At 38.2% G+C, this 26,385-nt stretch overlaps 1 protein-coding gene across 4 annotated transcripts in view; it reads right to left on the bottom strand.

Annotated features, from left to right (window-relative positions):
• The window catches only part of Grm7 (glutamate metabotropic receptor 7), a 562,936-nt gene that overhangs the window by 249,335 nt on the left and 287,216 nt on the right, over positions 1 to 26,385 (bottom strand). The gene's annotated exons all lie outside the window — the stretch shown is intronic.

Genomic DNA, 26,385 nt, shown 5'->3' with positions numbered 1-26,385 from the left:
CTTATCAAAAAAATTATACACTATGATCAAACTGGATTCATCACGGGGAGGCAAAGCTGGTTCAACATACGCAAATCAATTAATATAATTCAACACATCAACAGGAGCAAGGACAAAAATCACATGATTGTCTCAATAGATGCGGAAAAGGCATTTGACAAGATCCAACACCCCTTTATGGTAAAAGCTCTGGAGAAACTAGGAATCCATGGAACATTCCTCAATGTAATAAAGGCTGTGTATGACAAACCCACAGCTAGTATTATACTTAATGGCGAAAAGCTAAAGCCATTCCCTCTAAAATCAGGAACGAGACAAGGATGCCTACTCTCTCCACTCCTCTTTAACATAGTATTAGAATTCCTAGCCAATGCAATAAGGCAAGAAGCAAGCATAAAGGGGATCCAAGTAGGGAAAGAGGAAGTAAAACTTTCCCTCTTTGCAGATGACATGATTCTGTATTTAAAGAATCCTATAGACTCTACTCCCAAGCTCCTTGAGCTGATTCAAAACTTTGGAAGGGTAGCAGGCTATAAAATTAACCCTCAAAAATCAACTGCCTTCCTCTACGCCAACAGTGAGAGTAACAAGGCAACAATCAGGAAGGCAACTCCTTTCGCAATAGCCTCAAAGAAAATAAAGTACCTAGGAATTAGCTTCACTAAGAATGTAAAGGACCTTTTTGATGAAAACTTTAAAACCCTGAAAAAGGAAATTAAAGCAGAACTGAGGAAATGGAAAAACCTCCCATGCTCCTGGATTGGAAGAATCAACATTGTGAAAATGACAATCTTGCCAAGGGCTATCTACAAATTCAATGCAATACCCATCAATATCCCAATGGCATTCTTTAAAGAAATAGAAGAGGCAATTCAAAATTTCATATGGAATAATAAAAGACCCCGTATAGCAAAAACACTTCTTAGCAGAAAGAACAGCACAGGAGGAATTTCAATACCAAACTTTAGACTCTATTACAGAGCAATAATTATCAAAACAGCTTGGTACTGGCACAAGAACAGACCTGAAGACCAATGAAATAGAACTGAGGACCCAGATATTAAACCACAGACCTATGGCCACCTAATCTTTGACAAGGGAGCCAAAAAAATAGAATGGAAGAAAGACAGCCTCTTCAACAAGTGCTGCTGGCAGAACTGGTTAAGCACCTGCAGAAAACTAAAGTTGGATCCTTCTTTGTCACCCTGCACTAGAATTAACTGCAAATGGATAAAAGACCTGGAGGTAAAAGCTGACACACTGAAAACTTTACAAGAAGGAATAGGAGATACACTAGGCCTCTTGGCACAGGTCGAAACTTTCTTAATAAGGACCAAGAATCACAACAAATCAGAGAAAGGCTGGATAAGTGGGACTGCATTAAACTGCAGAGCTTTTGTATGGCAAAGGACATAGCTAGTAAATTAGTTAGGAAGCCTACAGAGTGGGAGAAGATCTTCACCAACCATACAACGGACAAAGGCCTCATATCTAAAATATATCAACAGCTCAAAAAATTAAATCACTCCAAAACTAATCTCCAAAGTAACAACCATCCCATTAAAAGATGGCCCAAAGAATTAAAGAGAGTCTTCTCTGAAGAAGAAACAAAAATGGCCTATAGACACATGAAGAAATGCTCAACATCTCTGGTCATAAAATAAATGCAAATCAAAACAATGCTGATTCCACCTCACTCCAGTTAGAATGGCCAGGATCAGGAAAACTAATAACAATAGATGCTGGAGGGGATATGGCCAGGAGGGATCACTACTACACTGTTGGTGGGAGTGCAAACTCGTTCAACCACTATGGAAAGCAGTGAGGCAGTGCCTCAAAAGGCTAAACATAGAACTCCCCTATGACCCAGCAATTCCACTACTTGGCATTTACCCAACCATCCAGAAACTAGGGCATACTAAATCCACTAGCACAACAATGTTCATTGCAGCACTATTCACCATAGCAAAGATATGGAACCAACCTAGATGTCCCTCAGTTGATGAATGGATCCACAAGATGTGGTATTTGTACACAATGGAATTCTATGCTGCTGTCAGAAAGAATGACATCGCCCCATTTGTTAGGAAATGGAAAGACTTAGAAAAAAATCATATTAAGTGAAGTAAGCCAGACTCAAAGGAACTTAGGCTCAATGGTTTCCCTCATTCATCATAACTTGTAGAAACCTTGGGCTGTACTAGCAGAGATTTGAAATAGAGCAAAAACTTGATACATAAGGCCATATAGTATGAAGCTAATTGAATGGACCTCTAGGATATTGAAACAAAAGCCATATATTGAATGATTGCTGTCCTTAATGTGCTATGTTATCTCATCTCTTTTGCTGTTCCTTTGTTATTTCATATTGACACAATATCTCTATTATCTGATATATTGCATACATTTGTATTTGATTACTTGAAATTGGACAGGGAAGGGGGGGAAAATGAAGAGGTGGGTAGGGGGGAGGGTAAAGGGACCAAGACATGTGAAAGGGTATCAATGTATGTGAATTAATGCACCTTCTATCTGGCAAATATCATGTTACCCTTTTATTAAATACAATAAAAAATAATACAAAAAAGAAGGTATTCTTATTGTGAGGGCACAATATAACTTCCCCTTTCTAACTATTCACACTTCATTTTCCAGGCCAACATGAAGAGCCAAAGGGTTTTTCTGTGATGCTACTGACCAGGCTCAGACTTAAGACTTGACTAATCTAGTTATTGAAGATTGGTCCAAGAATTTCCTTACAAAAAACATTCCTTAGCCCCTGGATTCAGCAGAAATCCTCTAATTCTCAATCTTGATTTCACTGAGGACCTTCAAGATTCTAAGTAAGTAATAGCTAGCCAACTCTTTTTCTTCTTCCTGGAACAGAAGGTTCAATGAAGTCAGTTGAGGTCAGGAATGTACCAAGAGAAGAAAACATGTATTAGTTTCTAAACTTACAACCTGTTCTATTGTAATTCCATTAGGCAATCTTTCTGCTAATTCTGTGGTCCGTACATGGCTAGACCATCCTTTCTTAAACTAGCATATATGTTTCTGGTGTTTAAAACCAATGCATCTAGAATAATACAGTAGTGTTCCAGGGGTTTCCCAACACCCAGAAAGAAAACAAGGTAGCCTGCAGGATCCACAGGGGTAAGAAAAAAATATACACAAAATCCAAAGATGTGTATCTTAGCCAGAAACAGGAAAACCAAACTGTGATGCTGGGTCTAGAGAAGAGGTATGAAACCAGGCAAAGAAAATCAATGGGTAGCAGAGGCCGCAAGGAAATCAGCCTTCAGAAGATTATAGTTAGGAAATGAAGCGAAAATGTTTTTGGATAACGCTGAGTCCAGACTAGCCTTGACCTGGTTTTTTAGAACTCACAATAATGGAAAGAGAGGAAATAGAGGAAGCCACCAAGGAAACACTCAAAGCTACTTTAACATTTTTTTATTTGTATTTTTATAAAGCATACTTATTTTGTTATAATCTGTGTGTGTCTGAAGGCATAAAAAGGCCACTTATTGATCAAGCAAACACATATACAAACACACAATCAAGCGAACGATCAGTCAGTAGCACTGATGAGATCTCAGCGCTGGAAAGTTCTATTTGATCAGTGAAATTGAAAGGGGATGTTTAGGAGTGGAGTTTGGAGTCAGATGCCATGATGAGAACCACAGGTGGAAGTAGCGTATTTTGGAACCACTGAGAAAAAAAAAAAGTGCTGCTCCTGCAGGTGTCATTGACCTTAAACGTGAGCCCAGAGAATGTCAGATATTTAAAAGAGAAGCATTTATGGGAAAGAGAATAAATGAAGAGAGGAAGGGAGAGAGAAAGGAAGGAAGGTAGAAAGGCAGAAAAGAAGATAGGGAGGGAGAGACGGGAAGGGAGAAAAGGAGAGGAAGAGACAAAAATGGAGGAGGAAAGGGAGGGAAGGATAGAAAGGAGAGGAAGAGGGAAGGAAGGAGAGAAGAGTAGAGGGAGAAAGGAAGAGACGGAGGAAGTAGAGAGTGAAGAAAGAAAGAGGAAGGAAGAAAAAAGGAAGGAAGGAAGGAAAGAAGGAAGGGAGGAGTAATTAGAGCTTCGGGGCCAAGTGCCATAGTTCAACCAGGGTCATAACAGCTGAATTTTCAAATCACATTTTGATAATTATTTACCCACAATCAGACTGCATTCTTCTAGCCAAAGGAATGGTCATGACATCGTGTTCCAACTGAACACTTTGCAAACTAATTAAAATAAACCCACCAGATAGATTGTTATTCATTTATGTAGTTGAGCAAACTTCAAATGATTGTAAAATAAAGATATTGATGGGAGTTATAAAATGTACTTTATCACAAAGGTCTACTTTTTGTCATATTTATTTTCCACACGATGGCTATCTGTATATATTCTTGATTTTTTGCTATTTTTTTATTTGTTTTTGCCAGTCCTGGTGACTGAACTCAGGGCCTGAGTACTGTCCTTGGGTTTTCCCCATGGCTAGTACTCTACCACTTGAGCCACAGCACCACTTGCAGCCTTTTCTATGTATGTGGTATCGAGGAATTGATGCATGCTAGACAAGCATTCTACTACTAGGACAAATCCCCAGCCTGACTTACTGCTATTACTAACCATCATTTTACACTAAACATTCTACATAAAAATTTATTCACAGAGATTTCATGCTTTGTTTGATTGGTTCCTGATAAAGCTGTCATATGAATAAGTACATTTAAGTTTGCCTAAAGACTTACATTTAGTTATTATTCTATACTCTCTCTACTTGAGCTCATACATCCAGAAACACATACATATAAATACAGATGACAGTCACATGCTTATCACAATTATAAATTTGAGATTTCTGGATAAAAATGTGTTTTCTCTAGCATCAGAACGGAAGATTAATCATTATAAAACAGTTATCTCTCAATATGCATTCCTGGGTTGAGGAATTCCACTCCATCTGCTGAGACTCTCAGTAATTCATTAAGTCTTTATTTGCCTGGCTGACTAATTTGCTTCTCAGTGATGAAAAGAAATCTCAAGGACAACCTTTTCGACACAATACTGAACAAGAAGGAATCTCCATGATTGAGAAAATCACCCGTTGGAAAGGAAAGTAAGTTGTCAAGTTTATACTTTGATCACTTGAGTTGAAGTCCACCACCATTTTGTGTCAAACTTGTTATGTGCAAATACTGCTCATTTACATGATACAAAGTCTACTTGTAGACTTATCAAAAAGAAAGACAGGAGAGACAATTGTGTTTTATGGACAGAGACATTTAAAGGTGATAAGTCTTACATATTCTTTTGTGTGTGAGATAACTAACAAAACAGAAACTTGTGTATAAAATGACAACACACACACTCATGCCATGGTAAAAATAAGAGACTTAAAAATAAAATATATTGACCTCAGGAACTTCCCTAAGAGGGTAGTTATAAACTACTTGCATAATATAGTGATGCATGCTCTCATAAATAAAGATTAAAAAGGGACCTTTAAAACTAATCTATATTCAATAGAGAAACCTATCACAAAAATTATTTTGGTAAAGCATGAATTCCACAGAAAGGTAACAAGTTATAATTTGCAATGAAACACCCTATGGTGAACTGAATTTTGGAAGCTCTGCGTTAATGTTAAATTTGACTCTATGCTAGAGAACTTTTCAGGGATGTTAATATTAAAATATATTGTGAATCTTCCTGAGACTTGGCAAGACACATTTTCCAGATTCATTTGACCGTGAGATCCTTTTAGCGTGGAATATTTTAACCTTAGTTTTCTATAAAGTACTCTCAGGAAATTCTGTTCCACATGATTAGAGAATTCCAATTTTTATGACTCTTTGTTATTCAAATACCAGGGAGTGCTGGCCTCCTGGGGGCTATATGATTCTGTTTTCTGGACCCATTACCTAGATCTCAGGTAATAAACTAATTTGTTCTTTCCTGTGGTACCTGTATAGCCTGTATTTTATAGTTATAACACTCCACACATTAATTTTAGGGATCCTAGTAGATTTGCCTTCTTTCATCAGCGATTTGTAGGATACTCTTTAATTGCTGATCTGTCAACTTCTGGCCCCAAAGATGAGTTCACTATGATCTAGTATCTTAGAATGCTTAGAGGAAGATTGGATAGAAGGAGAGGGCAAAGGTTTTAAGGAGCCAGGTGCCAGGGTTCACACTGGTAATCTTAGCTACTCAGGAGGCTGAGGTCTGAGAATCACAATGTGAAGCCAGCCTGAGCAGAAAAGTCCAAGAGAATCTTATCTTCAATCAACCAACAAGAAGCTGGAAATGGAGCTGTGAACTCTAAGATAGAACACTAGTTTTAAATAAAAGAAGTTAAGGGACAGAGCCTACACCCTGAATTCAAGTATCAAAAGAGACAGAAGCAGGGAGGGAAGGAGTAAGGGAGGAAAAGAGAGCAAACCTAAGGAAAGTACTGGGCATAATATCAATCCACGTTTTTTTGAAGTCAAAATTTTACATGATATGATAAGCAGGTGCCTATCATGAGTTATGTCCAAGCAGGAGTGTTGGTTTATTGGAAGAGAAGTCATACATTTTGAGTGACACAAATAGTTACATCTCATTGCCTATAATCTTCAGATCTGTCTTTCCATTTCCCATTTAAAAAAACAAAACAAAAAAAAAAACAGGAGCACAGAGAAAGGGTTTGTTACAGGAATAAAAGTACAAATGATCCATGCCAATCTATAGTGTCGTCCTTAGAGATCTCTTTAAGAGCAGACTGGTGAGGTGGAAAGTGTTTGCCCTGGTCAAAGCCAGTATCCCTGGTCCATGGATCTTCCTCTCATCTGACAGGAAGATGAGCATTGTAACAAGGTATTCTGTTTCTGTTTCAGAAAATTCCCAGCCATAGACGTTTTGTGGAAAATTTCAAAAAAAATTAAATGTCTCCACATTATAGAAATAACCTGGGAAAGAAAACATGTGTATGTTGAGTATGAATTTGAGAGAAGAGGAAAAGTAAAAGTGTGAGAGTGGTGGGTGAGGGTGGCTCACCTCTATAACCATGACTACTCAGGAGGCTGAGTTCTGAGGATTGTGGTTCAAAGCCAGCGTGGGTAGGAAGCTCTGTGAAACACTTATTATTAACAGTTACCCATCAAAAATCTGCAAGTAGAGCTATGGCTCCAGTGGTAGAGGGATATCCTTGAGCAGGGACAGTTCCCAGGCTATGAGTTCAAGTCCCAAGACCAGCACACACACATACTAAAATTGTGTTAGAATGTTAGGGAGGCAGGGCATTCATAGAATGTTATTTTTATAATTGTGGAAGGGGTGGGTCACTAAACTCAGATTTTTACCTGTAGGAACAAGGCAGTCATGAGATGTAAAGAAAAAGAAGCTGTAGATAGAGTAGAGACAGCAAAACAAGATCCCTATTATGTTCTGTGACTTTTGTAACACAAGATGGAGAATGGGAGGGAGAGCCATCTTTTCCGATTCTTCTGACTTGTGGCAATTGTAGGAAGCATCACCTTTCTCAGAGAACACCTACCTGTATGCAGACTTCCCTTCCAGGAGAAGATGAATTAAATTTCTGATAGAGACAGAATTTTAGTTTCATCTTTTGCTAAGCAGAGGAAAACTAAGAAAAATCACTTACATTTCTTTTGTGACAAACACAAAGACAAATGTGCCCCTCATGGGCCTCATAAAACAATCAAGAAAACCAGGTATCTTCAGAGAGATAATACCTCACAGCATGCAGATTTTTCTCAAATATATAATTTGCTCATAGGGATTAAATTGTTGGAGTAACTGGACTCTGGTTCACTTTGTTTGGAATATCAGGGCACCATTGAAGAAGACTCTAACCCCAAAAGCTTCCACCAATGCTAATTTGAGATAATACCAAGTCCTATGAAAAGAAAGACACAAAGGGCATAGAAATGTAACACACAGTTATGTTTTGTTCTTAGGGCATAAATGATGTAAGTCTTAGCAAACTCAAGGATAACCTTTGCCAAGGCATTTTTGAAAATAACACAGGATATCATTGCATTAGGAAAAAAAATGTACCTAGTGCACTGAAAAAAATGAGGTAAAACTATGGACAACACAAGCAGTGCTGCTGTTGTCTTGTAATTGGAAACTTAAACAAGGGTCAATGGTTACAACAATAGTCTGATATAGAGATAGAATATACTCTATATTCTTAACAGTGTAAGTAGAACACAAGAAATATACTCCAGAAAATAAGATGATTCCAAAATTGGTACCAGAGCTGATGAAATAATTGGTTTAAGAAATGCTTATGGAAAATATTGGTCCTCTAAGAATAGACAGAAGCCAGGCACCAGTAGCTCCTCCCTATAATCCTAGCTATTTAAGAAGCTGAGATCTGAGGCTCTCTGTTTGAAGCATGCAAGTCCATAGGATTCTTATCTCCAATTAACCACCAAAAAGTCAGAAGTAGATCTTGGGATCAAGAGGTAGAATGCTAACCTTGAGCAAAAACAATCAGGGGCAATGCCTTGGGTTCAAGCCCCAGGGCAATTATATGTATAAAACACAGAAATAATTAAAAAAAAAACAGAAATAAGGGAAGGAAAAGGGAAGGAAAGAAGGAAGTTAGGAAGGAAGGAAGGAGGGAGAGGAATTCTGATCAATCATTTCATAAACATGTTAAATCTGGATATGGAAAATAATAATGTTTATACAAAGGTATTCAAGTCATTTCATTTAACAGTTTCACATTCATTTGCTCAAGGACAAACTCTTCTGAGTCTTACTACAAAGATCATGGAAGGTTGTCCTATGTGGAGGAATGGGTAACATATGGGGCTAGATAGTGGCTTGCCTTCTTCCATCCAAACAACTGGGCCAGCCGTGATAGTGAGCTTGACTCATTTTCTAGAACTGTCGTGCTTCATACTTTTCAACATCAGGAATTAAAAAGAAATTGTCCGTGAACATCACCAGGATGTGAGCACCAGGGGATATCTGTGCTGAGTATATGTGGACAGGAAAATTTCCCAACGAGAAATATTCTCGCAGAACAGCGAGCCATGCTGTCCTCAATTCTGTATGACAAACCTATCAGCTGAGCCACTCGGTGCTCCCTGAAAAGAAGCTGACATGTTATAGCAAACTGGGGCCTGGAAGTATGCAGTGGCCAGTCTCTTAATGAATAGAAAAAAAGAAATGGATGTCAAGCTACAAGCAGGGGAAATGATGAAGAGTGACAGCAAAGAGGAAAAAGTAATAAAAACGTTGGTCGTGAGAACTGTGCTGACAGAAGCACAGGAACAGATCCTGAGAGCCTGTCAGGTGGCACTGGGAAGAATTCACAAAGCTCAGGGTGGGGGAGACCATTTTGTAAAAGGACAACGCTCCCCGATTCCCTAGGTACACATTGTTAAGAAAAACATGGTAGGTACCATCTCTTCCAATGCCTGCCTCCTGCAGGGACAGAAGACCATTTTCATGAATGTTACCAGTAAGATAGGCACAGAATTACAATGCATTCTTCCATGCTTTCAGCACACACTTGAATGTGGATTCAAGAGTCCTTTGATGTTCACAGGCCAGACATAGATGACAACAAGCCTGGAGAGTATTGTGCTTCCAACTTTGGAGGATATCAGGACCAGCTGGCAGGCGTGCAAGACAGCCCTTTGAGGTCACCACCTCTCATCGAATTGTTGTGGGAGAAAGAAACGTGTTGGTGGTGTTGTTTTTAGCTCCAGCAAGTTCCCAGGTGATGATGATGTTTCTGAGGATCGCTCCCGGAGACCTGAACAGAGCAGTGTGCATGCCACTATATGCCTGCAAGTTGATCTATTTGGGAATCTATTTGCTAGAGCATCTGTCATGATCCTTACCAACAGAGTGGCGAAATGAATCAGGAATGCTGTGGGATTGGCCAAGCATTTCACTGGAAATGAGGAGCGTGGTTTCTGGTGACGTAGAGGAAGAGTTAACAGCACTACTAAGGGGAAAGGGGAAAGAGTGAGTTAGACATAAGCGCAGAAATAAAGATCCTGATGAAACTGTGCAAATCAGACATTAATACATCCTGGGGATCTGTGCCTAAAGTTATAGTAATAGGATCCATGTTTGTGTGGTGTGTGATGTGAGATTTGGTAGAAAACTGAACTCAGAAAGTAACTTTCTAAAGAGATATTGTGGGCTGGTAAAGGTCATCACCTGACATTTATATTATTATGATTACTACCATTATTATTGCTCCTGTCATCACTCAGAATCTCACATAAATCACCACCATAGTGCCCCGGAGCGAATTCCTAGTCCATCAGAGCCCATTTCTTTTTTCCATAATAGAGGAATAATGGCTATCCAAACACACAAGCTTGTATGGAAACCATTTAGTGCCTCTGTTGTTGCGAACTCCTGGGAACACTTTAAAAATGAAGTAGTGGAGGCAGAGGAGAGTGAGTCTAGGATATCAAAAAACTTTTTTGAGACATTTGATTTGGAGAAGACACAAACAGAAATCAGTATGTCTAATACAAGATGAAAGCAAAGAGTGCTGAAAGGAGACCAAAATGGCACCAGATACAATGAATGATGCAAGACAATGGAGGCATTATGTTGTTCTTGGTCCCTTCCTGTTTGTTTTTCCTCTGAGGAAACACTAGAACAAAGTAGGCTCTTGGAATAGGCTATTGGCAAATTTGGATATTATATATCATTAATCATTTATGCCCAAACTCAAACTGATTTGAAAGGACTCATGGTCTGAAAAAACTGGATGGGTTCTGTGATAGGAACATTTAATAGTCCAAGTTTAATTTTCAGTTCACATTTTACTAGCTAAAGTCTCCCAAGAAAATCTAAATGAGTAAATAAAATGGGCCCCTTGATGGGTTTAGCTCTGGTTGTACAGTTTCAAATATCTCTTTACACAAGGAAACAAAGCAGAACTGAGGTCTCAACCTACTGTGCTAAATTCTACAGTGTTCTAAGGGGCAGCTTTGAAATCTTTTTAAATGTGGGAAAGCTGCATATCAACACTGCATTTAAATTTCAGAACCATCCTTAGGTCTAAACATACTCAGAGGCCTCTTTGGAACTGCAATGACATTTTATTGATTTCACTAAGTGACTTGGATTGATTGAAAACTCAGGGAAGCTTAAAATACTAAAAGTTCCTCAAGGATATTTTCCCCTGGTGGATGTCCTGTTTATTTTTAATAGTGTTGTCCCTCTATAACCAATCTGCCTTACCATTTTTGTCTGTCTGGTTTCTTTCTCAGGCATTCAGGTACAGCCCAAGGTTCTACTTGATCTGAATGCACAGCAAAACCTTCCAAGTAGCAGTGTGACCTCTTTTGCAGGTTCAAGCTTCCCCATTCCAGTTCTGTGGTCTTCCCTTTTGTCAGAGTTTATGTAGATTCTCAGCTGACTGGGAAAGGGTCAGAGTGGATTAAACTGGAAACACTCCAAGAGATAGAATGACAAAAAATGGGCAAAGACACAATTTTTAAATATACTAGGCTGGGAGTTTGGCCTAGAGGTAGAGTGCTTGCCTAGCATGCATGAAGACCCAGGTTCGATTCCTTGGTACCACATACATAGAAAAAAGCCAGAAGTGGTGCTGAGGCTCAAGTGGTAGAGCTCTAGCCTTGAGAAAGTCCAAGGACAGTGCTCAGGCCCTGAGCTCAAGCTCAGGACTGGCAAATATATATACATACATATATATATTATGATTATTATATGTGTAATGTAAATATGTATTATAATATGCTTAAATTCACAAATTCCAACTTTCAGAAAAGGGAAATGAGTTATTATACTTGCTGAAGTCCTTCTAAGACACATTTGGAAAAGAAATGATGCAGATAACGATGCTTTGCTCCATAAGTGGCTAGAGTCAGGTATTTCATTATAGTTACAAAAGCAAAATAATACAACAATTACACATATATCAATACACACTTATACATATGTATATATCTACATGTATACTCATATATTAATGGATATACACATATACACATATGTATATATACGGATATATGTAAATATATATGCACACAGCTATGTTGCGATGTTTATATGGCTACCTTTGCCACATCTATGTCAAGTCCCCAGACTCCTAGAATCCCATTCCCCACCAGCCAAGTGGCTCAGAATGAGGACTATGGACCATGTGGTGCTGTGAATACATGGTGGGAAGATGAAGAGGGCAAAGCAACTCAGTTGATAGGTTCCTGTCCTCATCAGTGGCATAACCCAGCCTGAACCAGGTGGCAGAAGAGTTACTTCAGACCATTCTGTGTAAATCTGGAACTACACTTGACTGTACCGTAAAGCAATGGGCTAAAGACAGCTCAGCTGCTGCATCATTTTTCCCTGTGAACACTGGTGGACTTCTCCAAACATTGTGTGTCAATCTGGTTATCAAAGATTTCACACAACTGGTGCTGTAGAAGATAAATAAGTATTTCCACAATAAAAAAATGCCCCTAAAATAGCTATAAATGGCTATCATCTTATTCCTCCATGTCTTGTGCTGCTTATGAGAACCATATGCCCAATGCATTATTGCATACCTTGATCTGGAATTTCTATTCACTGATTATTTGTCATTGGGTAGTCAGAACCCTCAGCTGAGTCAACAGCCACAAGGAAAAAACAAAATGATAGCAGCCACCACTCTGAATAACTTTCTTCATTGCAGGACCTTTATAAAATAGCTCGCATAGCTATTTCCTGGTCTGGAATCCACTATTTTGTAATGTCATCTCCATACCTGCCCACATGATCTCCTTAAACTTTCCATGCTTGGGTTTTCACCCCACTGCCACTACAGTGACTCTGAGATCTGAGAGGTATCCTTTCCCTTAGCATCTACTGACTATGGTCATTGGCTTTTGCACAGAAATATTTTATTTCAATTAAATGGTTCTGTTTAGTGCTCTCTTCTCCAGGCTAGAAACTGTGCCAAAATTAAAGAACAAAGAGAAGCATGACCAGTAGCACCTAATAGCATCTTCTGTAAGCACTTGCAAGTCATGAGAGATGCAGGGTCCTGCCTTGCTGGGACTGGTGCAAGGCAGGGAGAAGATGGAGCACGTGGCACATGTACCGACATTCTCTACTTCCATTCTCCATGGTTTCACTATATCACAGCGACAAGTCAGGTGGGCTTGTGACAGAACTTCAATTTTATTTAAGGCTCTGGGGCAAGGCTTAGCAGTTACGAATGTATATGACTACAGGGGTGTTTATTTTCCCTTTTTCCAGAGTTAGAGAGGTCTCCAAAGTAAAGAATTGATATGAAGCGAAGATAGTATGCATTCCCTTGTCGATTGTCATCTGTCTAACGAGAAGCAGATTTTGTGGATATACAGGAACATGTTTATAGAAAACATGGTTTACGGTCTCTCAAAGCCGGGTGTCAAACCCCACCAAAGTGAATATAACCTCGATATTGCTTAGCAGAATCTGTAAGTCTAGAGAAACCATATAAAAAAGTTCCTAAGGACTTTATCCTAAACCACATATTGGCAAGAAAAAAACAACAACCTTTCTCCAACTTTTCAGTGTGGGAAGAAAAGGGTCACATTACTCTTTCCTGAACATTTACAATTATCCATGGGAAAGCCATACTTCCCAAGAAATCAGATTCCTATATGGCCGCTACTAGTAAGAATGATTGTCGTCTGCTGTCTACGTTTCCTCTTCTAGTACCCAAATGCACCCAGTCAGTTATTTCTGTGATCATTTAATAAGTGGTGAGAGGCTTCTTGGGTAAGTTTATGTTATTTGACTGTCCAGTTGCTTAGAAAAAGTGAAAACTGTTCTCTGGTCCATATACTTGAAGACCATCTTTAATTCATCATCTAATCCTTACAGAGATAGCCCCGGCCAATTTCACATCATAAAGAAGCTGATTTTTTTTAAATCCTGGGTCGGTTCTCTCGATACATAGAACCTGTATGCTGGTTTTCGGATCTTCTCTGTACTGTGGCTCAACTATATCCTAAATGATTCTTAAGAGATTGCAGGATGTAGAACCTGAAGGTCTCCATGAAATGCTGACTGTGGCCTAGGAGAAGGAACATGCTTCTAACTCAACAATAAGTGTTGAGCTCTACCAGGACAGTGCCACTAAAACATTCACACACCATGCCCATCAGCTGGAAGTTAAAAATCCAATGACCAATTATTCTACCAGGCACACACATATATTGCCATAGGACACAGGCTTGCTGGGGTAAGGGGGAGGAGGGCTTGGCTCTTGCTAACTGCCCTTATGTTTGCCTCTTCACTGCTTTCCAAGTCAAGTCCCCACATCATATATTGCAGACTGTCTACAGACACCCTGAGTCTGGCAATTCATAAAAACTAAAAGCATACTTTCTCTAGAACTTTTCTTCAGAGAGATTATAAACACACAGCCATCCTGCCCGGCACAGACTCTGTCATGCAAGAAATATATCACATTTTGTTGTTGTTCTGCAAAAGGTGGTTTTGCAGTCATTGTACAAAGGAGTTGCCATTCCACAAAACAGTTCATAGGTACAGTGCATCTTGACAAATGCCACCCCTCTCTTGAACTCTCCCATCTTTTCCAGTCTTGCCCCTCCCCTCAATTTTCTTAATTTTGCATGTAATACACTGAAGTTTATGACTGCATTCTCCCTTCTATTCATTCTTCTACCCTTCCCCTTGATCTTACCCTCTCTTTGAGTACCTGCTATCTGGTGTTTGTTTTGCTGGAATGAGTTAGACTTTCTAGGGAACTCTTCCTTTTGAGTTTTTGCCTGACTCCTCCATGTTTCATTTAATAGATATATGTACATTGGATACCACTACAGAGTATTTACATATATATATAAATTATTTTAGTTCCACATAAGAAAGAAAACACATATCCTTTGTCTCTAGGTGGGACTTATTCTACTGATTTTTCCCCAGGTCTTCCATTTCTTTGCAAATGATACACTATATAATGGATGAGTAAAATTTCATTTTTATATATGTATATATATATACATATATATATTTATGTGCCACATTTTTGGATCCATTCTTCAACTGAAGGACGTTTGCACTGATTTCATACTTTGGCTATGATGAATAGCACTTCAAGGAACATGGTTGCTCAGGTGTCTTTATTGTATCCTACTTAATAATCTTAGATAAATGCGCAAGAATAGAGTTGCTGGGTTACAGGGTAGTTCTCTGTTTGGTTTTTTGAGGGACCTCCAGACTACTTTTCAGAGTGGCTGAACAAGTTTATATTCCCATCTTCAACTCTTCTAATCCAATTTGTGCTATCAGATTACTGCTCAATGCAATCCTTTGTGATTTGAAGATTTCTGTTTTCTTTTTAATTGTATACTGTAAGTAGAAGTACAAGAGATGATACTGTGGGATGCTGGCACCAGGTAGGAATTTTTCTAGCCTTGAGAGGGGTTTCTGAAATCACAGAAGATGCAGTATTCAAGTGGTAGAAGACCACATCCATAAGCCTTAATTGTATTTCTACTATCCTAACATCTTCCAGGTAGAACAAGAAGCTCTTGCTTATTTTACCACACAATAGCTACACCCATCAGTCAGACATGTTGATGCCTTACAAATTTAAATCATGCTTGATAAAGAGGAATGCAATTAGCTTTCTGGAATGCTGACTTCTCTCTTTCACTCCTGTCATTACCTCAGTTTTCATGAGTGCATTTTTATGAGGCCTTACAAGTCTCATTTAGGAAAGAGAAAGATTCTGCTGTCTCAAGTGGGCGCTCCATTTCTCAACCTCTGTGTTTAAGAAATGCTGACATTATCTTTGTACTACATAATTACATTTCTTCATCCTAAGTGTCATTCTTAGAGTCAGTGAATGGTGCTATCTAGTTTTTCCTGAATGGTACTCACTCAGATATCACTTTCTAAGTTTGCCCATATCTTTGTATCATCTATGAAATTGAATGGTTATTATATTGCTTGAAAATCAAAACTGTGTACTCAAAAAAGTATATTTCAAAGGGCAATACACACATGGAGTTTATAGATACAATATACACACATAGAAAACACATATACACATACCACACTACTGAATATTCAGGAAATAATGGATCTGAGATGTAAAATATGGTATTTAACAAGCAGGAAAATATGACTTAACGTTTTAAAAATATTGATTAATATTTATCTTGAAATTTATTTATAGCTGGTACTCAGGTCACTCTTCTAGAAACTATGTCTACTCCATTCACATGCCTGTTTGGGAAAATCTTGTCTGTTAGCTCATCAAAGTAAGACATGGAGAAGACCAGCCCCTCCATGGTGGCTGTATGTGTATGTGTGCGAGTGCACAGACACACAGACACAGACTCAGAACTGAATCCCAAGTCTACAGATTGCTGACAGACCATTTTATGCTCATCATGGGTTAAAGTGGTTTCTCAAAAGCTGATGTGAGAATGAAAGCAGCTTTTAGTGGCCATGGGTGCAGGAAGCTGAATGATGGATGGAGTGGTTACCAGTGCAGCTGTCTTGCTTAGAATCCCCTGGGATCGCATCTCTCTTCGACAGGAAGTAGGAGCACAGAAACAAAATGGGGGAGAGAATCAGTCATCAGAATGTGCCTCTAGTGACTTCACAGCCTTGGTTCCAATACCCTGATGATTATCTTTCACAGTGGAAAGCAGATTATGATTAATTCTAAAATTATAGCGCTAACACCTTCAATGCAGGCCAGACTAAATATGAGAGGCCCTGTGAGCTGCCTTCACTTTATGATCTTTATCCGATGTCACTTTCATAGACCTTTCAGTTATGGTCAGAAGAAAGAGCTCCTGCAGAGCCTTATTGCTCCCATATAGCAATTGGCAGACATATGCAAATACCAAATTCATACCACATATGCTTAACCCAAGATCTTCTTGGTATTTCTAGGCTAAGAATTTGTGTGGTAAGTGAAGTAGTGCTATGGCTCAAGTGGTAAAGTGCTAGCCTTGAGCGAAATGGCTCAGGAATGGTACTCAGGCCCTGAGTTCAACTCCCATGACTGACAAAAACAAAGCAGAAAAGGAAGAGAGGTGGGGGAGGGAAGAAAGGAGGGCATGTGGAGGGAAAGAAGGAAGGAACGAATGAATGAACGAAAGAAGAAAGGAAGGAAGTTCTAATCTGTGCATTGGTGGCTCATGCCTGTAATTTTAGCTACTCAAGAGCGTGAGATCTGAGGATTATGGTTCAAAGCCAGGCCAGGCAAGACAGTGTGTGACACTCTTATCTCTAGGTAACCAACAGAAAACCAGAAATGGTGCTGTGGCTCTAAGTGGTGGAGCAATAATCTTGAGCAAAAGAACTCAGGGACAATGCCCAGGACCCGAATTCAAGCCCCATGGCTGACACAAAATAAACTACTCAGGAAGGCTGATGCTGTAGTTCAAGAGCCACTTCTGGCCTTTTCTGAGTAGTTTCCTGGAGATAAACAGTCTGAGACTCTTATCTCCAAGAAACTGCTTTGCCCAGGCTATCTTTGAAGTAGAGTCCTCAGATCTCATCCTCTTGAGTAAATAGGATTATAGTCATGAACCTGTAATTATATGTCATGTCCAAAATTAGTTATATCACCATCAACAGTGTTATGGAAATGGATTCATCTAATTTCCTCACTGCTCTAGTTATGAAGGAAATAGTGACAACTCCACATACTCCATTTTCAAACTATATTTACTAGAATAATGTTAAGAGATTCAGGTCCTTTTTCTACTGAGTATTTCTAAACAGTCCTGGATCTTTCTTAGACTCATACACTGTTTTAACAGAGGTCATTCACATGAATATTGATTATAACCTAATCAAAGTATAAGTCACTAACACCTGCATGAGTAATGCTTACAATAGAAATAATCAATTCAAGGGCAGCCAATATATTATGCTTTTCTTGACATATGACTAACAAATTCTTATTATTAAAAAAATTTAGGGAGGGAAAGTGGATGAAAAACATGAGAAGAGGTATCAATATTCAAGAAATAACATACCTACTACGTGATGAATGTAACTATAACCCCTCTATATGTTGCTCCAACATTAAATATGATAAAAAGGAAAAGAAACAGCATATGTGATTTCCCCAGAGTAATAAAATCAATAACTCCAAACTACTCAATAAAAAATACGTAGAATTTGTATTCTTAATTTATTCTTAAAAAAGTAAATTCTTTGGGATTAGAATAAACTAACACCCCAAATGTCAGCGTCAAAGTGATAAGAGTTTGTCAAATTTATTCCCTAAGAAAAATTTAGAAATCTAACAACTACAACTAACTCAATAGCATTAAAAGATGTCCTAAAACGGGTACTGTGACTTATTGTGTAAAAGTAGGAAAACATGTAATAGAGGTTTTATAACTAGTTTTAAAATTATCTGTTTCTGAAAGCAGAAAATTAAATGATGAATTGTTTCTGGAAATCAGTCAGAGGTTGGTTTCTGTATTCACCCAATTCATCAGATAACTGAACTTATTCCTTAATGTATACCTGTATCTTTCTGGAAGCAATCAAGTTTATAGGTAGAATAACAAATAGAAATCACAGCTAAATTTAAAATCTATTAGAATCATCATTAATAACTGAATTTTGTGAATTCTTTATTATTCATACCATAAAAGATCATAGGAAGTCGTTCTGGTTTCTCAGGCTCCTGAATAATTTAGCTATATTTTTCCCCATTATCTGACATTCCTGCTGCCTTCTATCCACAGCTACTATTTTTCTTGATGACTTTTCTGCACAACTGCATCAAAAGCGCATTAAGGGATCTCCATCACTGTGAGAAACACAGAATTTGGAGAAAAGCATCAGGCTCCTCTATCAAAATGGTGCATTAATGGAAAGATGTGTGAGAAACCATGCTCTTCCAAAGGAAAAAAAATTAGCAATATTTGCTGTGCTGTAATGCAATCTTTCTGCTTCAAACAGGAGGTATTAGACATCGTATCTGCAGAGCAGTCATAGAACCAATATTGGGGATGTGAGGGAGCGTAAACACATGGTGGCATGATGGCACAGCTTAACAGAACACAGCAGTCAAAGAGGATACTACTGCCAGACAGTGCCATAAAGATCCATTTCTAAAATATGAGGTGGAATAAAGAAAAATCTCAGCTACCCTCACCCATTTACATCACATGATTCCATACAGTAATTCTATGAAGTCCGTGAATAGCCAAGACTCATCTGATGTGACATAGTCAATTCCATGCAGATTAAATAAAAGCGAGGGCAACCTTCATCCTTTGATGACAGTAGAGCTAGAAACAGAAAAGAAAACCAGGGCACTCTCCTTGAGTGATGGAAATATTTTTGATTTTAATGAATAGTAAAGCAGCATATTCAAATTTGACAACATAGTCAAATTAGAATACTTCCTTTTCCAACTGTGTAACAAAATACAATTTTCTAGTATAGATCTATTTTATAAAGATTTCTTGTGATAGTAGAGTAAGTTTCTGTTTATCAAAACACAGGAATGACTATTCTACTTTAAAATTAAGAACTCCTGTAAACAGTGAGTATACGGAATTACAATAAACCAAATATTTAAAAGGGTAGCCCAGACAACTGTCAAATAGTTTATTAGAGAGGAAGTAAATATAAAAGAAATCTCCATTACCATGAATATAAATTGAGTTTTTCAGCCCAGTGATAAGCTGAGTCAAAAAAAGAGATCATGTATTTTTGGTAATTACCTTCACATGTACATATATAACAAGTCACTGAGAAATGCATTTAAAATGTGCCTAGCCTGCTCTATGCAAATCACACTTCTGAAAAATCTAATAACAACCACAGATAATAATATTAAAAAAATCATTGCCTTTAAATCAGAATATGAATTGTAAGCCGTGGAAACACTGAGTAAAATTAGTATTGCTTTAGTCAGGGTAAGTTAAAGAGTTCTTTGGCTTTTGTGTAAAATTTATTAGCAGTCTGGGCCAACCTAGACCTAACTAAAATTCATTCCAATTTCAAGTCTGTGTGCTATATGGCACTCTGATTCTGTAAAGACAAATTCTAGAGTCAGTTAGACATGTAAGAATAAACAATCTTGATTGTGGATTTGTATCTTGATCTAGAACTAAAATACCAAAGGCTGAAGACAGTTTGTTTTCTCTTCAGACTCTCAGTGAGTATAGGCACAGGACTTCTACAATGTTTTTCTTGTTGATCTTCCTGTCACTCATCCCAGATGCCCTGGCCTCTCCAGTGGACAGGTGCATAGGTAGAGTATTTATGGTACATTCAGTCCTTTGAAAGTGCTGTCCATACCTGACTAAGCCCCATTTACTAAGTCAACCCCCTTCCTAAGTCAACTGATATTTCTTCTTCAAAGGTCAATTTCAGCAATGCTTCCTTTGATCAGCTAAAAACCTGAATCTACTAGTATTCAGACTTATCTCTACTCACCTCTAATGGTGTGATATCTTCATATATTTTGCTCGACGTTAGATTCTTTACTTCTAAGGAAGTGAGGTTGGCATTTCCAAGCCCTCCTCAACTTGTTTGGTAAAGATATGTTGAATGAAGACACTAACATACAGTTTGGGGCTACTACTTTTTTTTTATCTTCTGCCAAAACTTACAGTTCAGTAAGAAAAGCTAGTGTTCTGTTTTGAAATGAAGATTCAAAAATCATACTAGTGATAATTAGCAAGGTGCTGGTGGCTCATGGTTAGAATCCAAGCTCATAAAAGAGGCTAAGATCTGAGGATGACAGTTTGAAGCCTGTCCTGGCAGGAAAATTTCTGAGGTGCTTATCTGCAGTTACCTGTCAAAAGAGCCAGAAAACAGAACCGTGGCTCAAGTTATGAAGAGCTAGCCTCGAGTGCAAAAGTTCAGAGATAGTCTTCAAGTCTCTGAGTTCAGATCTCAGGACCAGCACACACACACACACACACACACACACACACACACACACACACACACACACACACACAAATAGTAATCAGATCTTTCAGTCATAATTTTTTTTAAAGTTGCTGAATTAAGAAGTAAGAGAAGTTAACATAGGCTCAATGGTTTCCCTCATTTGTCATAATTAGTATAAACCTTGGACTCTCCTAGCAAAGGTTTACATAAGGCAAAACCTAGATACATAAGGCCATATAAGATGAGGCTAAATGAAAGGACCTCCAAGATATAGAAATAAGAGCCATATAATGTGTGACTGTTGTTCTTAATGTACCATGTTATTTCTCATCTCTTTTGTTGTCCCTTGGTTATCTCATATTGTTACAGTATCTTACCTTGTTATCTGATATATTATATATATGTTTGTTTATTTGAAATCAGATAGGGAAGGGGGAAAAGAAGATAAGGGGAGGAGGTAGGGGAGGAAAACGGGAACAAAAATATTAGAAGGGGTAGCAATGATTGTTAAGTATTGCACCTTCTATCTGGTGAATATAATGTAACCGTTCTATTATTACAATTATAAAAAGAAATAAGAGAAGTAATTTTCTAAGTCAAACTACAGCTAGTAAAGTAGGCACAATCCTCAGAAACTGAGGGTACAGAATTCCCTTACATAATTGATTAAGAAGTAAGGAAAGCAATTTTCTAGGTGAAATTACCTACAGTATAGTAGATACAGTCCTTAGAAACTCTGGGTTGGGTACAGAATTCCCTTATATAATTAACAGAAAGAAGTTTCTAGTTAGAGTTATAGGAAGGTCATTTTCACCTGAAAATTTTAACCTATAGCAGGCATCACTTTTTAAAAAGGACATTTCCCTTTCCCATTCCCAAATGAGGAAAGAAGAACACGAAATTAAGTTTTGCTGAAGCACATTAACAAAGCACCTTTAATAGCCTAGTTTTTCTAGGTGACTTTTCTTCCAGCCACTATTTGGCCCTTTAAATTCTCCATACTGCTTTGCTTTTGTATCATAATCAGTCTTGGATTTAACAGTTGTCAAGCACTTGTGCCTTATTATCCACAGTCGATCCAAACTATTTATACCTATTTACTAGACTAAGTACAGTGCTTTAGTGCCCAAGGGAGACTTCGTAGGCTCCTGAGATTGATATTGCTAACAAATAGAAAAAAAAAAAGGAAAACCTTAGTTTCAGTCTTTGTATTCTTCTAGACAATGAACCAAGTCACTATTCTTATAGAAGGTAAAGACAAATGAACAGCTCTGGGTCCATATGATAAGGAAATAAACAGGGTCTTAAATAAGAAAGGGAAGCAGGGAGTGGATCTATCTCAGAACATTTTGTTTTGGCAACAGGTGTTAGAGTATTCTAAACTGTTAACACTTCAGATGGTTGTGCCTTGTCCTGTTCTTGTTCACATGTTTTTTTAAAATATATTTTAATTGCAATTAATAGAAAGGTTACATTATATTTTCCAGATAGGAGATGTATTATTTCACAAACACTGCTACCTCTTCTCATGTTTTGTCCCCATTTCCCTCTCCCACTCCCTCCCCTCATCTTGTTTTCCCCCTTCCCTATCCTATTTCAAATAAACATATATACAATATATCAGATAACAAGGTAAGATACTATACATGTTTAAATTTCCCTTCCTGGGCTCCCTGTCTTACTAGTGTCCTATTACAATCTCTTGCCCACTAATAGCATTGTGTTTTCATTGAATGCTTTGCATAGAAGCAGCATTGTGGTTCAAGCCAGTATTTTCATTCTTGGTGCTTTTCTTCCATCGGTAAGCAAAACTCTGTGAGATATGTGCAACCTTTCAGGTAGGAAAGAAAGGGTAAAGAAGGGCAAATCTAATTTGGAGTCAGAACTATTGTAGCTCAGATCCTTTCAGCTTTGAAACAAGGGGTTTATGGAAAACAAAGAATTCATTCCACCTTGAATGAAATCATAAATTCCTTTTATGTTACGTCCAGAGCTTTTTTTTTGTTGTTGTTGTTCTTTTCTTTGGGCCATTTCTTCACATGATATGGAATTCAGGAAGTAAGCTATTCTTGAGGCCACTGCAAAGCCATCACCATGAGGGCTTTTAGAGGGCTTGGGAATTCATTCTTCATAACATTTAGCTCCTGTTGCTAATGACTGTGGCAAAGACAAGAAGCCTCTGGTCCGTGATCCTTGTTGGCTAAAAGGAAAATGCCCAGGACTGCTTGTTCTGCAAGATGCAGGGCATTTTGGAGGTGGAAGGTTGGAAGCAATTTGGACGTACACTTCTCTGAAGACTCAGGAGTGGCAGAGGATTTTACTCAGCATCCCAGCTAACGGCCCAATACATAAGTGAGAAAAATGCCAGGGATTCCCTGGCTCATCAGAGAACACAGAAAAATGAAAAATCACAGAAGTATTTTGGCCCGGGAGATAGGGGTGAGGTGCCAAGTTCTGGAGATTTGCCCTAGATCTGCCACCAAATGCTGGGCAGCCAGTAAGACTCAGCTGATATTTCCAAGCTACAGGTCCTATCACCATCACAGTGAAAGAATGAGCACAGAGCAATACTTGTAACTAAGAAACACTGAGGAATCCTTTATTTCCCTATAAACTTAGTATAAGAGCAGTTACAAAATCTATAGGACATTTAAAAAATCACTTTTCACAGAAGCCAAATACACCTTTGAACACTTTGGCCCCAAATAATTTGTTATGTTAGTTGAGCCAATAATCCAAGTGTTGGAAAAATAAGAATAAAATGCAAATTTAAAGGTGAAAATGTAGATTATGAATTAGGTTTTTACTATTTATACCTGGGTGTTTAGCTTGCACAAAGAAGCAAAGCATGTACTCTGGATACTTCAGAATGCTTCAGAATAATCTAACATAAACACCTAACCAGCATGAAAAAGAAATAAGACAGAGCCAACAAACAAACAACACAAACAAGCAGACAATACCAACAAAAAGCAAACAAGGAAACCCAGAAAACAAAACATACAAACACTCTAGGTAAGATAGAAAAACCTGCTTGTCCTGGTTAAAAAAAATACTTCATTTGTAGGTTTTTTGGTTTGTTGTTGTTGTTTTCATTTTTTAGAAGATATTTCATAGCTTTGATCAGAAGCCTTAGCACGACTGGATACATTTCTTGCTTCATTTTATGGCACTGTAAATGCACAGGGTTGCAAGGATAATGTTCTATCTGGTAGAGAAAAGGAAGAAGAAGCTCGGTTCTCTTTGTAACCATTATGGCGGCATGGGTAGAAAAAAAGCAATGACCTTTTCTGCACAGTCACAGGGGCTGGTTTATTACATTCTACCATGACCTTTATAATAGCACTTCTTTATTTCATCTATTTATACATTATTCCACACACACACCCCACTTGTTTTTGTTGTTCATGCAGCTTGAACTCTGGGCCTGGGCACTGTCCCTGAGCACTTTAGCTCAAGGCTACTACCCTACCTCTGAGCCACAGCTCTACTTCCCCTTTTCTAGTGGTTAATTGGAGATAACAGTCTCATAGTCTTTAGTTCCTTGGCTGGCTTTGAATAGGGACCCTCAGATCTCAGCCTCTTGAGTAGCTAGGATTACAGGTGTGAGCCACTGCTCCAGGCTGTTTTTCCCCTTTTCAGACAGTTTTTATGGTGGTTCTATAAAGTTGTATATCCCTACATATACCTGTAAGTAGTATCTTCTCTGAAGTATTCTTTTTAAAGCCCTAGAGAAATTAGGTGATTTTCCCACAATATCGTGGTCCTGGGATTAGCAAAGATAGAATGTAGGCATCATGTCCATATGGCATCTCAAGTTTAGGAAGAAAGGACTACAATAGAAACATTGTAATGTGTTGTTTTGCCTTCCCAAATACCCAACTGTCACCATTCAGCCTGACAGATCAGGTCCTCCAGTCAGCCATCCCTACGCCTGCTTCACATGACACCCTCAGGTGCTCATAAGACTTGCAGAAGAAAACAAAATCGCATGGTTTTCAAAACTCTTCTCAATATAACTGTGGCTTACTTTTGTGCCAAGTCCTGGTGCAGTTGACAATATCTCACTGATTCTGATATATAACCAGTTAAACTAGCTGTTGGAGGATTCACAAACATTAGGCAGAGAACCAAGTACCAAAGCTGCAATGGCACATATAGACATATTTTCACAGAGAATAACTACAGGCGCTGTCATAAAGAATCATCTGCGCGATGCCGGAAAGCAAGAATAAGGAATACTACCTTTATCTCTGAAGGAATGAAGTGGCCACAGATGGTTCTATGGACAGTAAAAGTTTAAAGTAGAATAAATTCAAGATGGCAGAGTGTCAGGCCATGCTGCAGGATGAATTATTGGCAGCTCACTCTGTGTCTGTCATGATATTCCTCTCACTATCTCTTTGTGGCCTTCCTCACCATCAGCTTTCAGGCATTACTTCTTACATCACTCCCTCTTACGTTCTCTCTCCAACCACAGCATCGTCACTTTTCAGAAAGGCCCACCGTTTTCCTTCTTATAACTCTCTCTTTTGAGGGTGAGAAATTTTTAATCTTGATCCTTTTGTTTTCTTGAGTCCTGGGACAAAGTCAGGAATATAATAGATACATATTTCAGAGTGAAAAGGAGAAGAGATAGTTAAAATGCTATCTTTTGCCCTTGCAATCCATCTACAAATACACTGGTCTGTGTTAGAAGATAGGCAACCTTCTGTATTAGAAAGAAAAATAAGTCAGAGCTTTGTGATGTAAAGCTAAGTGACTCAGGGACTCTTTATCTCTTCCAGATAATACAGAGAGGGACCAGCAGTTGGCAGAACCACAACCTGAGTTGTTTTTATAAAAACAGACACACATCATTCAAGCTTCTGGGGAGGATAATTAATCACATTGGAGTGGAGACAGAATAGAAAGAAATGCAAATATTTGATCCTCTTTGAGTGAGTGGATGAAGTTTCATTTAACCTACAACAGCGTGCTTTAGGAAAACTATAGAAACATAATTCATCAGGAAAGGCTGAAGGACTGTTGTCAGGAGAGAAATTGATTTTTTATCCACTTACACAGTGTCTTACTTTAGCAATAAATCTTTTTAAATGCAAGGGAATAAATTCTAATCATCAAAGAAGGAAACATGAAAAAAGGGGTAAAAATTTAGAAAAGCAAGTAAGAATCAAAGACCTGGAGACCTTAGCTTATGTTGGGTTCTAAAAAGAGTGGTTTGTCTGTAATCAGAGTCCCCTCCGCATAGAAGAATTCTCCAGTGACAAGAGAGGAAAATAATTCTTGCAGGTTTTTACTAAAAAAGTAGAGGATAAATCACAATGGGAAAAATCTCTACAAAATTGTGGAGTTCCCACACCTACTCTTGGATGTGTTAATGTTTCACTTACCATTAATGGCGATGTTCTTTCAGAAAGCTTTTGTAGCAAGAAAGAAGAATAGATGCTAATTGTGATATTACGATGGGAAAAAATAACATGA

Source organism: Megascapheus bottae, chromosome 33, assembly GCF_031878675.1.
Source record: "Megascapheus bottae isolate mThoBot1 chromosome 33, mThoBot2.hap1, whole genome shotgun sequence".
Lineage (NCBI taxonomy): Eukaryota > Metazoa > Chordata > Mammalia > Rodentia > Geomyidae > Megascapheus > Megascapheus bottae.
This window is presented reverse-complemented; position numbering and strand designations above follow the sequence as displayed.